Source organism: Pristis pectinata, chromosome 18 (genome assembly GCF_009764475.1).
Source record: "Pristis pectinata isolate sPriPec2 chromosome 18, sPriPec2.1.pri, whole genome shotgun sequence".
Taxonomy (NCBI): Eukaryota; Metazoa; Chordata; class Chondrichthyes; order Rhinopristiformes; family Pristidae; genus Pristis; species Pristis pectinata.
In genome coordinates, this window is record NC_067422.1 from 42,762,820 (window position 1) to 42,778,831 (window position 16,012).

Sequence of the window (16,012 nt, forward strand, 5' to 3'; positions counted from 1 at the left end):
CATTAATGGCCGTCAATGGGAAGGTGCTAGTCTTCATGAAACGCTGCCATAATTCTGATGATGGTGCTCCCACATGCTGTCAGCGACGGAGTTCCATGTTTTAAATCTGAGGAAACTGGCAGACGGTATAAAGGTGTTGTGTCTGGATGTGGTGGAGACTGTATTCACTGGTCTATCGTGCCAGCGACCGTGTGGCCTAATGGAGAAGGCGTTTGATTCCGGTAACAAATGGTAGAATTATCAGAAGACTACAAGTTAGAGTCCTGCTACGGTCGTTTGCCGTTGAACGTAAATAAATGTGTTGTTTGCTTCGAATTTTAATGAGTGCAGCTCTTGCCTCACAGCCCCAGGGATGGGGGTTCAATCTTGAGCTCCGGTGCTGTCTGTGTGGAATCTGAGTCTTGTTGTTGGGTATGTCGGGACATACATGTCAGTGAACGTTAGGGGTGTTCTGTGGTCCGACAGAGATTACCAGATCGAATGGCTACCATCATGTCACTAGAAGCATTTAAGTACAGAATATTTACCATCAAGTCAATAAACGACATGGAGGGGAAATAGCATGTGGTCGTTTTCCCAATACCCCTTTTGTTCTTTTACTGATGATCGGTTAAGGCCGTGGGCTCTGGAGGTGCTGTGTGCGTAGCTCGGATGTATATACAATGCATCCCCTGGATGGTGTCGAGCCCTTTTTCATTCTCTGGTGAAGAGCAGCCATCGTAATCTTAGCTTGTGTATTGTAGATGTGCGGGACGTTATCAACGCCAAGGGAGGTGATCAGATTGTTTCCAGTTGTAGGTCACTTTCTGACGGAAATATGCATTACTTTGGCCGTTTTTTCTTCAGCTGTCAGTTTGCTGTGTACAATTCTCTGTAACTGAGTGAGTGAAAGAACCACAGGGAAATGACATTACCACAACTTACACAAGTCCACTGTTTGTGCCCGCGGATTTGTTCCACACTTCTGGACGTCAGCACACCTGCAGGTTCCCATATCACTTGTGATGTCATCGCGTTTTTCGGTCAGTTTTTTCCGGCAAGATTTTGGAGAATTTAATAACTGGAAATACGCCTTGTTTCACTTTGTGATGAGCGTGCATTTCAGCAGTGATTTGTTTGTGAATGAAAATAGCGTGTGTTTTCGGAAAGAATTCATGACCCAAATATCCCCACATCCCACAGAGGTTTTTGTCAGCCCGATCAAGCTCATTTCAAGCTACACGTTGTTAAATGGAGTCGGCTTCCTGGTGGTTTTGTATGGTTTGGTCTGTGATTTCTCTGTGGAGGGAAACCGTGCCGTTTCATGGAGAGCAGGTCTTCTGATTTGAAAGTGTCATTGCCGTCATGCGATACACGAACATCCTGGAAATGTCTTGCACAAGAAGGTGACAATCAGCACATATTCGATCGAAGCAGAACAGTTGGGGCCGTTATCAAATTGTGGCTCAGGGAAATTGGATACAGATAATTGCATCCAATTCAACAGAAATTGAGGATGCTTTAATATCTCGGGGCAGGTACTGATTTCATAATGAGGCTGATCCCAGTCATGATCACGTTGAGATGTATCAAGTGGTCCATTAATCAATGATATCACTGTTTTTTTAAAGACCAACATTGAATTGTACTAGTTCCGGACACTTTGTGATACATGACGTTCCAGTATTGTTTCCCCAGCAGGTTTATTTTCTCTTTCTTGTACCAGCGCTGATATATTGCTCTGAATAAAGGTTCGCGACCGGATTTTCCTCACGGAAAACAGCAGTGCCTAGCGTTCCGCGCTATTCTTCAGGATAAGGAAATAGACAGGGCTTATTTGCACGAGTTGTTCTGATGCATCAACTTCCTTGACCTGAAACTGGATTTTCATTTCTTCACAGGAAAAGCACAAAAGTAAAAAAAAATAACAGGATGGCTGCAGCAAGGAAGGATCCATTTTATCAATCGAGAGTCCACTGTCTCATTGTGAGACCCACCCACCGAGTCCCCCTCAATAAGACGCAACTCAGCTTCCGGCAACATGATTCATTTTACTTTTTTTCTCTCCAGAGACTGATGCAGCTCCCAGCTGCACTCTGGATTTTATTTCAACATCCCTAATGGCAAAGTCACTGCGACCCAGTTATTTTCTGCATGAAATAATATTTTATTTCATCGTACTTTCGATGCCACTCTCGCCCAGGACACTGCCGTGGCGAGAAACTACCTTCCACGAAGTTTGTCCACCAGGATTTTCCTGACAAATGAGCAAATGGTGCAAGTCAGTGTTCAACAGTCTTCTCCAGCGCATCAATATGGAAGCACGTTAACAAATCACTCACAGGGTAACGATGGCTGGAAGATATTGAGATTACATGAATACAATTTCAGGGCGGCAATTTTCAAATGTTGAGTTTTTTTTTTCTCTTTGATCCGCCAAACGTCCAGTATGAACACTGCAACGTTTGATTCGGTCGTTGCGCGGTCAGAACTGGATGGGGTCCCTCTGGGTCTGTGTGAATTGGACTCGTACTTTGTTGTTATTTTTGGGTGTGCCGTGTAGTCTGTCGTTATTAGGCCTGGTTTTGCAGGCAAAACGTATCGTTCGCAAGTATTTTCTGTGAAACGGGATCAGCTGTGTTCAGTTCTACATATTTTTATCGCGCTTCATCGCAAACTCAGACAAATGTCTCTCGGCCAGCTTGTCCAAAATCTTCCTTGGATCCTCACAACACATGCTCACAAAAATCCTCCTCACATTTCACAGTCCCACCCAGTGTTGCGGTGTCGGCAAACTTCCAAATGTTGCATTCTGTTTTCTCATCCGACTGTCTAATTTATTGACAGGAGAATCTGATTACTACCCTCACTTTCCTCTCCTTCAACCAGTTTTCAAGCCATTCCAGTACATTACTCCCAATCCCTGAAGTTTAGTTTGACACATTATCTGCTGATGTGATACCTGAATCAAAGACCATCTGATAATTCAGGTGCTTAGAACAATATCCAAAATGGAAGATAAAGTGCCTTCTGAAAGAAAATGTATAAAACTGACGGCACGGGAGTGGACCATGATAATGTCTTTGATCCATCTGCGGACAGCTCAGACAGAGCAAAATCCACCCTGGACAGAAATCACTCAGATGCACGTTTATTGTACCCGGATCCTCGTGACCCCATCGAACTCGTTCCACCCAAATAGTTTTATGTTGCTCCTCAAACACAATCTGAGAATGTCGACAAAATAACATCGATCTGTTTTCTTATTCAGTGATATTTCATTGCTCGCTGGAAATGTCGCTGACCAGAAATGTTGACTCATCCTCTATCTGCATGGATGCTGCCTGACCTGCTGAACAAACGTAAGTATTAATGTATGCCCCCACCTCCATGCAACAGCAGGACGCACTCGATTTAACCGCAAAGGCTGATGATTTTCAGCCAATCCCTTTGGTGTGACATTTGAATGTAACCGTTCGGGTAAATGTAAACCGGCTGCGAACAGGGTTCGTACCTGCGAGGGAAAACACCCATTGGATTTTGAATCCAACACCTTACCCACTCGGCCATCGTAGCTTCCCGCAGGGAACTCGAGTTGATATCACATATGAAGGAGCAAGTGATGCTGACAGCAGAGGGAACGGGAGAGTGTGAATAATTTAATTTTTAATTCGGCGAATTTTAACCGGAAAGGATTTTCAAAATGAAACTTGAAGAGTATAGAAGAAAGCGAGAGATGACAGAATAAAATTGCAAATAAAGTATCAGAAAATCTGCAGAGGTAATTGTATGTTTGTATTTCCAGAAATGAAACAGTAATTCAGAGGCAGTAGTGCTAATGGAACAGTGTGAGGAACTCGGCGCACCACAACAGGGATGCTGTGTTGGATTTTACCACGGGTGTAGACTGGACTGATTAGGCGATGAAAAATTAAAACATGGTGCGGATCATGGTGTGGTCGGATGCGGAGGGCGTTTGGAAACTGCAGTTCGTTGAGAAGATCTTCCACCTGTGTCTCCTTCTGTTTCACAGCACAGCAGAATTGCTTCCACGTTGTTGCTTGAGCTGGTTGAATTTCTCAAAACTTCTGAGGCAGCGGAAACAAAAATAAAAACAACACATGTTATTGCTGCATTGAGCAGGTCAGGGGGCTTAGGTGGATAGAGTTACCCTTCGGTCGGAGCTCTGCTTTTCAAACAAAGAATAAACACGTTCCAAATGCACGTTGTTCGACACATGTTGTAGGATTTGGCAGTTATTGGGTTGAAGACAGGGGTGGGGATGGATTTGCGCAGAGTGTCAAATTGCTACAGGTGTATCGTGCGGTGGGTTTGAATGTGCTCATTATATTATAATTGAATGGATCCATAGTCATTTGTTGACGAGTACAACAGTTCAATGGTGTTTATTATTTTTGTCTGTAAGATAATGGACATGTATGAGCGACGTCGCGAATGCTGTACATAATTTAGCATTGAACATTCTATCGACAGCCATTTATTTGACTGAATTGACACGACAGCGAACTCCAATGACAACAATTTATTCCTGCCTGTGTGAAAGCTTCTCCTTATCACTCTCCGGAATGGTCAAGCACGTAGTTTGAGTCTTTGAGCCCAGTTACCTCGTTGACAACGAAAACAGCTCTTGTGGAGACAGTTTAACCTCGGTGGTGGGAAAACTATCAGAAACAATGGATCAATACAAGGTCACGAATCACTTGGAGGAACACGATTCATTCGGTCAGGTCAGCACAGATTTGTAAAGGACAACTCGAGTTCAATCTTGATGATTTTTTTAATGTGGTAGCTGATGGGGCTGCTGAGGGTGATGCAGTCGGTGAGGTGTACATGGACATCTGAAAAGCCTTTCCCCAGTTTCCATGAGATCGAAAATGTTGATGTGTCTGGCGTTGAATTCCTGATCACAGTATTGGTGCAGTGGTGGCTGAAGAATGAAAATTGGTGGAGCTGTGGACAGCGACGGAGGTTGTCAAAGGATGAAGCAGGATACAGATCAGGCGGAAATTTGTCCGGAAAAACTGGCGGATGGAGCTTTATCCGGACGTGTGAAGTGCTGCATTTTAAGGAGTTCAAGTGCAAGAGGAAAGTATACAGTAAATGGCCGTACTCTGCGGAGCATTGATGAGCAGATCAAACTTTGGGTGCGTGTCCATATCTCTCTGAAGTGGCAAAACAAGTGGATCGGGTGATAAGGAAGGCGTAAGGCATGTTTACCTTCATGGATCGATGTATTGAGTGTAAAGGTCGGGAGATGATGTTCAAGCTGTATAAAATGTTATTGAGGATACATTTGGAGTATTGTATGCAGTTCTAGTCGCCACTTTACAGAAGGAAAATGTGAATACTTTAGACAGGGTGCAGAGGAGGTTCACCAGGATGTTGCCTGGAATAGAAAGTGTTTGAGAAAGGGAGAGGTTGAACAAACTTGGATTGTTTCCTGTTCAACGTCGGAGACTGAGGGGCGACCGGACGGAGTTATGAGAGGCCAAGTTTGCATGGGAAGCAAGAGATATTTCCTCAGGATGGAGCTGTACAAAACTTTAGTTGGGTCGCATTTGGAGTACTGCGTGCAGTCCTGTTTTCACATTGCAGAAGAGCTTCAGATACGGTAACAGAAAAGTCTCAACAAGATAGTATCTCTAATAGAAAGTCTTTGCTAAAAGGAGAGGTTGGACGAACGGATTGCTTCTTGCTGCGTAGGAGTGCGAAGGGCAACCGGATAGAATTATGAGAGGCATAGATCGGGTAGGTAGACGGAGTCTTTTACCAGTGTAGAACTGTAAAATACTGGAAGGCATCGGTTTCATGTGAGAGCGGAGAAATTTAGAAGACATTTGCGAAGCAACTTTTTGTTCCACAGCGAGTGGAAGCTCTCAGGGGAAGCGCGCTGCGAGGGGAAGGGTGAAAAGCGATAAGATAGCGATATTTAAGTTGCATTCATACAGACACATGAAAATACAGGAGACGAATGTTTACAGACCACGTACAGACCGATAGGATGAACTAGACTGCCATCATGGTCGGCATTGGGCCGGTTTCTGTTCTATCGTCTTTGAGTGGCTTCTTACTTTGTGTAGGAAGAGGAATAATGTTGTACCCAGGGATCGGTGTTGAGGTCTCTCCTTATTGTTGTTTTACTTTATTGATGACCTGTAAGTAGAGGTGCAAAGTACATTTTCTATATATGCGCTGGACACGAGGCTGGGCATGTTTGAACAGCCAAGAGGAAGGTGATACATCCAATGGATATAATCCGGCTAGTAGGTGGACAGTCTCATGACAGATGCAATTGAAGCTGGAGAAACGCGCGGCATGACACTTTAAACAGACAAAATGAGGACAGGCAAGATAAAGTGAACAATTTTCTTTTGAAATGCGTGCAGGTAGAAAGGCCGCTCAGGACATGAGAACAGAAGTCATTGAACGCGGCAGGGCTCATTGAGAACGCGTTCAAAATGGCATGGTCACCTCGACGCTGAACAGCACCTGGGAATGCAAAACATGTGACAGTTGTGCTGTCTTTTCTTCCACGGCATTGGTGTGGTCTCCATGTGAGGATTTTGTTCCAGTAGCCCAATTACAGGAAGGATGTTGAGGCATTTGCGAAGGTCCAGCAAAGGCGAAGTAAATAGTTCGCGCTATGAGGGTCAACTGTTGGAAGGATGGATGAGAGAGACTGGAAATGTTGCTTCCGAGAGGTGAAAGCCGCGTGATATCCGTTTGAACTGTATTCAGCAATGAGCACCCGAGTCAAAGTGAGTTTTGGGAGGCTGTTTTATTTGCAGGACGACTCTCGCCCGAGAGGTCATGGGTTCAAAATAAAGTTGAAAGGATTGAGAAGTGACTCTTGATTGAAATAACTAAATTGCCGTGACCCACTTCAACACTCTGAAGTTTCGATGCTGTACTTCTCGGTTTTGATGTATAAAGGAACAGCACTGATCTTTATAATCACAATGAGGATAAATCTCTTCACTTGTAGAGCGAGGAAATGACTCTCAATCACAGAAGGCTGCGGAGGCCTAGCTTCAGAAAGCAGCAGATGTATCTCTGTTTCATTGTGTTTGCAGACGAAGCAGGAATGTGGTGTGGTAATCGATGGTCAGGCTGGAATCGTGCTGAATGGCGGGGAAGACTCCAATTGCCCGGTCATTTTGTTATACTTTCTACATTTAGATGTTTCTCATTGTCGACTCCATTGAAATTATCATTAGTCAACGTGTGAATCGTCTCTCGGTCGTCACCCCTGCAACCCACCTGTTAAACTCATCCAGTTATACCTTGTCTGGGAGTTTAATTCAGCGCTCGTATTCAGCACAAGCAGGTGCGGGGAAATCTTACACGAATACGACAAAACTTCTGAACAGTTCGACGCCATTATCCAATCATACCGAACACTGACCTCACACAGCTACGCAGATTTATTATCGCTATTTATTGGTTTAGGTGCCTGTATCTTTTGTTACTCTTCAACCCATTGCGAGCCTAATCCCACAGATTGCATGAAATATATTTGAATCTCCGTGCTCCGAGCTAAACGGTGTCAGGTGGGTAGAGTTCGGGGAATTAAATTGACACATCGGCAGAAATGTGCACACTGTGGAAGGGCTGGTGGGCTTGGAATTTTTGAAATGTGTTCAGGAAAGTTTTCTATATCAATATATATACGTACCAACGAGAAAGAATGCAATACCTGATCTCCTATGAGGGCACCAGACAGGTCAGGCGACATAAGTACGTGTAGGTGAACATTTTGGGTCTAGTGACCATAATGTCATTAGTTTCAAGTTCATTCTGGATTAGGATAGGTCTGGTCCTCGAGCTGAGATTCTAAATTGGAGAAATGAAATATTACGGAAATGAGAAAGGATCTAGGAAGAGTGGTTTGGGATAAGTTGTTTCGTGGCAAGCATGTGTTCGGTAACTGGATGTCATTCAAAGGCGAAATTTTGAGAGAGGGCATAGTTTGCATGTTCCTGCCAGAATTAAGGGCAAAGTTAACAGGCGTAGGGAACCTTGGTTTTCAAGGGATATTGGTGATCTGCTTAAGAAAAAGAGAGAGCTATAGGCAACTACGAACAAATGACGTACTTGAAGAGAATAGAAAATGTAAGAAAATACTCGAGAAGAACATCAGGAAGGCAATAAGAAGACATGTGGTTGCTTTGGCAGATAATGTGAAGGTAAACCCGAAGGTTTCTGCAAGTATATTAAGGGTAAAAGGATAGTAAGGGACAAAATTTCTCCCAGAGAAGTTTAGAGTGCTCGTCCATGTGTGGACCGTCAGGAGATGGGGGAGATCTTAAACGGTTATTTTTTTCATCAGTATTTCCTCAGGAAAACGGCATAATGTCCATGGAAGGAAGGGAAACAAGCAGTAGTGTCATGGAACATATAGAGATTGAAGGTGTTCGCTGCCTTACAGCAAATAAAGGTCGATAAATCCCCAGGGCCTGTTATGATATTTCGTCGGACCTTGAGAGAGACTAGTGTAGAAAATTCGGGGGCCTGACAGATATATTTAAAATGTCCTTCGCCACGGATGCGGTGCCGGAGGGCAGCTCATGTCTTTCCGTTGTTTAAAAAGGACTCTAAAATTAAACCAGGTAATTACAGGCCGGTGAGCCTGACATCAGTAGAAAGTAAATTATTAGGAGTTGTTCTGAGAGATCGGATATACACGTATTTGGACAACCAAGGGCTAATTAAGGATAGTCAGCATGTCTTTGTGCGTGGTAGATCGTGTTTAACGAATCTTGTAGAGTTTTTCGAGGAGGATACCAAGAAAGTAGATGAAGGAAAGGCTGTGGATGTTGTCTAAATGGACTTTAGTAAAGCCTTTGATAAGGTCCCACATGGGAGGTTAGTTCAGTATGTTCAGACACTGGGTATCCATGAAGAGGTTGTAAACTGGATTCAAAACTGGCTGCGTGGGAGAAGTCAGAGAGTGGTGGTGGACGATTGTTTCTCAGACTGGAGGCCTGTGACTCGTGGTGTGCCTCAGGGATATGTGCTGGTACCATTGTTGTTTGTTGTCCATATCAGTAATCTAGAAGATAATGTGGTAAATTGGATCAGCAAGTTTGCTGATGACACGAAGATTGGAGGCTTTGTGGACAGCGAGGAAGGCTTTCAAAGCTTGCAAAGGGATCTGGACCAACAGTAAAAATGGGCCAGAAAATGGCAGATAGAATTTAATGCAGACAAGTGTGAGGTGTTGCATTTCAGAAGGACAAATCAAGGTTGGACGTGAGGAAAATGTAAGGGCACTGAGGTGTGCGGAGGAACAAAGGGATCTGTGACTTCAGATATATAATTCCCTGAGAGTGGCGTCACAGGTAGACAGGGTTGCAAAAAAAAGCTTTTGACATCCTGGCATTCATAAATCAAGCATTGAGTATAGGAGTTTGGATGTTATGGTGAGGTTGTATGTAAGACATTAGTGAGCCCAAATTTGGTACATTGTGTGCAGTTCTGGTCACCGAACAATCAGAAGGATCGCAGTGAGATGGAAAAAGTAAGGAACAGATTTACTGTAATGTTGCCTGTTCTTCAGGAGTTGAGTTACAGGGAAAGATTGAACAGGTTAGGACTTTATTCCTTGGAGTGTAGAAGAATGAGGGGAGATTTGATAGAGGTTTACAAAATTATGAGGGGTGTAGACAGAGTAAATGTTAGTAGGCTCTTTCCACCGGGATTAGGAGAGATAAGTACGAGAGGACGACTTCAGGGTGAAAGGGGACAGGTTTACGGAGAATATTGGGGGAACTTCTTCACTCAGAGAGTGGTGGGAGTGTGGAACGGGCTGCTATCTGACGTGGTAAATGCGGGCTCACTCTGAAGTTTGAAGAATAAGTTTGATCGATACATGGATGTGAGAGGTTTGTAGGGTTATTGTTCTGGGTGAGGGGCAGAGGAACCAGCGGAATACAGTTTTGGCACAGAATAGAAGGGCCGAATGGCCTGTTTTCTGTGCGGTTCTGTTCTCTGCCTCTATGGTTCGTAATGAACCGTTTCACACAATTAGAAAACTGACGCTGCTCCTGTTTTACGTATTGCAGTGATGCAGTGGGAGATATGCATTTAATGAAAAATTCGATGAAAGTGTTTTATCATAATATTACTTCCAATTTTGGGTGCACTCTGTTCAAAATATTATTCTTGGTTTGTGGACAGAAACCGTGCAGCACAACAAAGTCTGCGGAAGACGTTGACGCGCTGCTCAATTGTCTACAAGTAACATTTAATTATTCGTTTTCTTTTTCTGATCCCAGTGGAAGAGTCCCTCAAACAGATATGAAGGCTGCCTCTGTAACCCGCGGTCAGTTGGCATCATGCAGGCATCTTTGCAATCCACCTTTCCCATCACTTCTTCGCCAGAATGTGGGTTCCAATCGCAGTTTATCCATTTTCCGCGTTGCCTCCAACGGCCCAGGCACTGATGATTTACTGTCCGATTTTAGTAGCCTTTGGAGTTCCGGGTAGTGATTACATCCAGGCACGAAGGTTACGAATCGGCTACGAAACATTTTCCAATTTTTATCTCGGCGACAGCGCGACTTTTAGTTTTCCTTCGCCACAAATCTATTGACAGGCGGGCTGAGCTTTTATTCCGGCACTATCGAGCTCTGTAACTGTTCGTTTCGCTGACCACAAAACATACGCCAGGATGTCCAGGATTTGCTTCTTTTCCTGTGTTTCCCGCTTGTTGTGTTTTGACTTTAAAGTCACTGCCGGCAAAGACAGACTCAGTTAATTTTAGTGTTTCTATGCATCCACTGACCAACAGTCCTCTTCGGTTACTCCCGGTATGATCCCGCCAGCCCCATCCCGCTTTTGCTGTTAGTGACCAGAATGTTCTTGTTCATGAGCAACGTGATTTGAAATCCGAACCATTTCCATCGCACACCTCATTTCCATCACATTTCCACTGCCGATCACGTATTCAGATAAGTAGTACCGCCGCGGCCCGGGTTCGATTCCCGGTAGAGAACAGTTCCTTTATATGGTGGTCCGAAGGGCCTGGTTTGCTCTAGTATTCACCGGCTCCCCACCTACCGCCGCTTTGAGAAGTTTTGCTTCCTTTCTACCTCCGATTATTTCATACTTCCACCTATGAATTTCCTGAATTTTTCAGCAAATCGCCAATATCCGTGCTTGACCCACCAGTAAGATCTCCTGGTGAAGTTATTAATTCACGTTTATGTTTTGATTATTGATGTAACATTTTGAACGAAGTCTGAATGTCCAGTGTTTTTCCAGAGATCAGTTCCATCCTCATCCCCAATCTGTCACTGGTGTTCTGAGTTCAATCAGACTCGCTGTAACTAGCTCTGTAAATGTTCTGTGGAGGACGAATGTGAATTTTAGGATTGTTCCTTTATCACAGAGAACGCGGTGGCGATTGTGATCCTGGCCCGGGAAAGGGCGGCAACTCCAGGTGTGTCGCATGCTGCATCGTAGCCATGGAAGCGGCAGATCTATTGGTCGTGACCAATAACGTGATACAATATCAAATGAATGAATTATATTTCCCAACAAGTGTCTTGCACATTACCCAGTGTACTCTTTCCGTACGGCTCTTAATCATGCTGCCGCTGACCTACCGGTGTGGTTTACCTTCTCGTTCACATTTTATCAATATGTGATCATATGTTGTCAGAAGCTGAGGACTAAATTTTGCACCAAGAAAACTGCAGTCATGGTTATTTGGACTGTGATCGTGCTGTTCTGTTGTTACAACATCCGCTGGTACATCACTGTTCAAAGTTATTTAACACTATGCGGGGTACAGTGGGTTGTAGAGTGAAACTAAATTTTTATTTTGAAGCGGCATAGTTTATTTTCAGGTGGATTCATTATATTTTTAACCCAAGACTCTCGATGTTTCTGATATCACTGCTCAATGATCTAATCGTGGGACACATTTCAGCGGCCAGAAGTCTCCGGAAGAGGCTGAGAGGCAGCAAGAATGATGCGACTCACAATGATGCTGAGATGGAAAACAGAAGGAAGTCCATCATCTTGCTCTTTGCTGGATCCGCTCACTTCACACTGCTTTGGATGACGTCTTTTGTAGTTTTTCTGTCAACACAAATTACAAAGCGTTTTGTTTTCAACAGATGACTCTGACCCGATGATTATCGCGGACGAAGCCAGCTACATGCTCTTGAGCTGTTGCACAAACACTTGCATTCATGCAGTGACTCAGTCTAAGTTTAGACAGAAACTGAAAAATGTGATGAAATATCCGCTGAGAATGACAATTCAATGTATGAAGGAAGAAAACAACGCACGGATTCCGGCCATTTGAAATCAGCAGCATCTCATCTCCCGTTTCCCCTGAGACTAAACTTCCGATCAAACGTCTCTCGGCTACACCCGTAAATCGTGCGCATTTCCATAATTGACGTTATTGAATATAATCGACGAATTCGCCTCAGGTTAATGCCGAGTGACCAGGTGTTCATAGAATTGCACCATAAACCAGTACACATGATGTCCAAAGCCTTGGTTCGTGTTAGGGCTGATGTAATAATTCAGTGTTATGTTCTTGGGCACGGCCAGAGCATTTTGGAAGCAGTGGAGAAGTGTGAAAATACACGTGTAATGACTTTAAACGAAAGAAGGACAAACATGTACGCCTTATGTTCAGTACAACAAAGCAATGATAATGATGAAGGCCACATTTTGGTACCACTTTTCCCATTGCTGCCAGTAACTTCGCGGCAGCGCTGTATCGATTGTTTTGGAACTTTGGGGTTCCGTTCTCGCCGGCAATAAACTCTTGTCTCCGGAAAATTGTTTCCAGCCGCTGCGAAATGTTGTCCCCGGTGACTAATGTCTCGGTCTGGTCGAGGACAACCGTAGCGTTAAAGGATAGTGCTTGGGACGTGGCTAACAACAATAATGTTGCCCTTTGGAAGAAATTAAAATGCATTTATGAAAGTGGATGACAGCAGGTAAGACCACGGATGTACAATATGACACACGCACAGAGATAGAGACATATATATCCAGATGTCAATACTAACCACTTAAAGACATTCTATCACGCAAACATACACAGATGTTTGAGCGCACGCATATAAAAGAACAATAATCTCTCGCGTTTACACGAACACACGCTCAGTCACAGATATTCGCGCAAACACGCACATATATGAAGACAAAAAACAGTCACCACACACGTACATCGCGCACACTCATGCACGTATCCGCAGACGCATACACATCCGCGTAAGTCCGCGGACTTTATCTTGTTGTCCTTAGTCTTCTTCCACTCCTCTGTGGGGCCACCGACGCCGGTGCTTGTTTTGAGGGTATGTTGACGCGCATTGCAGCAATTGCATACTTGAGGCAATGTGGTAAACACCGGCCTACGTGCTCCATATTTTCTCGAGTAATGTGTGAAGGAGTAGATAATCGTTTATCCTGGTTTAGCTCGATCGGGGAGCACGCTGACACAGGGGATAATATACAGAACACCTGTAATTGAGGCAAGTATGTTCGGAGGCTATAATTGTGAAGGTTCAGAGGTCCCGGTTCATTGATGTGACGGAGAGAACAGGAGTTGTTTTGGGAAGTGGCGAGGCTGCGAGTAAATAGGGATTGAGTAGGTCCCCAGTATATGGGGAATTGTGGTGTGCACGTGTCTATCCGTTTGTGGGCCCTTTTCATTCCTTTGGGATGGGAAAGCTGCTCGTCCCAGCCACAGAATACAACAGTGCATCTTCAAGCTGATTCGTACTTTCAGGTTATCATTGGTAATGTTGAAATTCGTGGGCTGGGGGTGGGTTTTGTTTACTGGGTAATTTGGAGGCTGAATAGCCTCTACCTGTTCCTGCAAACTGATGTTTCTCGGGGAACGTCGACACCCCCTACGAGCTGCGGTACTAATTGCTATTGTCAGAGGTGGGCAGCTGGACGCTGTGTTGTCCAAGGAAGGTAATCTTCATAAATAAATGAGCTTAGGCAGTCGGACAATTCGGATTGAATCAGGAATCATTCCAGCTAATGTCTTCAATTTCATTCTTTCATCTATGCTCCTCTGGAAAGCATAGCCGTCTGAACATAATCCACCTCTCTAATTCAAAAGTTTCAATGTGATATTTCACTCCACTCATTAAACGAGACAGTTTTTATTGGCCTCTCCAACAACCTTCCTGCATTCCGAACTCGGATCGGCCATCAAGTTCAATCAGCTACTATATCTTCGACATTTATGGTCCATACACACACACATTCATTTTCTCTCTCTCTCTCTCTCTCTCTCTCTCTCTCTCTCTCTCTCTCTCTCTCTCTACACACACACACACACACACACACACACACACACACACACACACACACACACACACACACACAGACACACACACACACACACACACAAGACGGAAGGAGACACACAGTTTCTGTAGGCACAATATGCGAGATGTTCCAGGGTGACGTCACCCCGAGACCTTATCAGTTTTATAAAATTCTTAAACCTCCCACACAAGTAGATGTTTAAAAACCGACTCTTCAAACATAGGGTGCGGCATTGTTTAGCCTGTGTGTCAGCAGGCAGTGAACGTCGCGGAATAAGATGAAAGTCCTTGTGGAGTATTTGTGCGGGGACATTTTAAGTGATCTTTTGTGTCGAAATGCACGACGAATTTGCGCTTGGAACTGCGGCAAGCTTCTGGTTGTCAGCAAATCTGCGACCGAGAAAGCAGAAGCCACAGAATAAAGTGCAAAGACATGCAACATCTTTATTGTGGTGCCCTCCTGGATTTGGGTTGACATGACGCTGACAACAGCTCAGCACCGACCAATCCTCGAACACACAATTTTCGTACATGTCGCAGCCTAATTCATCAGCGTTCTGATTTAACCATCTCCTCAGCTGTGTCTGCAGATTTGATCCGTGGATAAGACTGCTCGTGACTGTTTCGAAAAACATTCCGAACTTGCTCTCCGGTAAATTGCCCTCTGAGTCAAATTCCACTGAATTTCAGGGAACGTTTGAAATGCAAACAACAGAATACAGAGAACATCCCCCAAACTGATGTACCGAAACCACGAGGCAGCTCAAGCTGCAGCTGCCGTGTGTGCCAAACCAGACGATGTCATCGGTCATTTCCTATCAAGGCTCAGGTTCTGCTTGCAGCAAAACTGATTCGCTGAAACAAACACCGACTCTGGTGGTACTCGAATCCACAACCTTTGAATTTCTTTCCAATGCACCAGTAGAAGTCCAACAACCTATCCATTGCGCCACAGAGCCGTGTTATCAGTGCACCAGCTGCTGCATTGCTAACCTGAGTCTCCACATCCATCTCACTTTTCTTCTCGTCTCCTCTCTCCATCTGGAAAGGGGCAATCAGTCCTTCAATCCGCCACACACTGCACTGTAAACAGAAACTATAAACATTTCCTGAGCCAATGGACCGTTGTCACTTCGATGTTCCGAGACTGTGTGTCGGAGCAACGAACATTTTCAATCTGATGGGTAAAGAGACTTGCTGGTGTTTCGCCTGGTCACGCGGGACGAGGTGTCCTACAGAGAGGGTGTTCCGTTCAAAGGCATCGCAAAAAGATCGCATCGAGCGGGAGACAACTCCACTTGTGAGAAATTTCATTGATTCGATGCAGACGGAAAAATCTGGGATCCTTTTATTTCCATATGAGTCGCACACGGGGGGCATTATTCCAAAATATTTCCAAGCATAATTCGGCCCATCGAGTATTCTCTGCTATTCGATAATTATTGTTATTTTTCCAACAACATCCTCCCGCCTTCTCCACTGAATCCTATATCAATATTCTTGTCTGTCAAAAGCCTATAGACCTCAGTATTAAGTATTTGGCCTCTGTGATAACGAATTAGGAAAATTCCAACGATTTACACCACGCTCTGGCTGAAGAAATTCCACATCATCTCGGTTTAAAGGGACGGTCCTGTCTTTTGAGCCAGTGTCATCCGATCCCAGAGTCTCATTCTAATAGAAACGTCGAGCCCTGGTTA

At 44.4% G+C, this 16,012-nt stretch overlaps 1 non-coding gene across 1 annotated transcript; it reads right to left on the minus strand.

Moving 5' to 3' along the window:
* Positions 1–3,472: 3,472 nt before the first annotated feature.
* Positions 3,473–3,555, minus strand: trnal-caa (transfer RNA leucine (anticodon CAA)). Its single transcript has one exon. It is a non-coding gene; the product is annotated as a tRNA-Leu (tRNA).
* Positions 3,556–16,012: the final 12,457 nt, after the last annotated feature.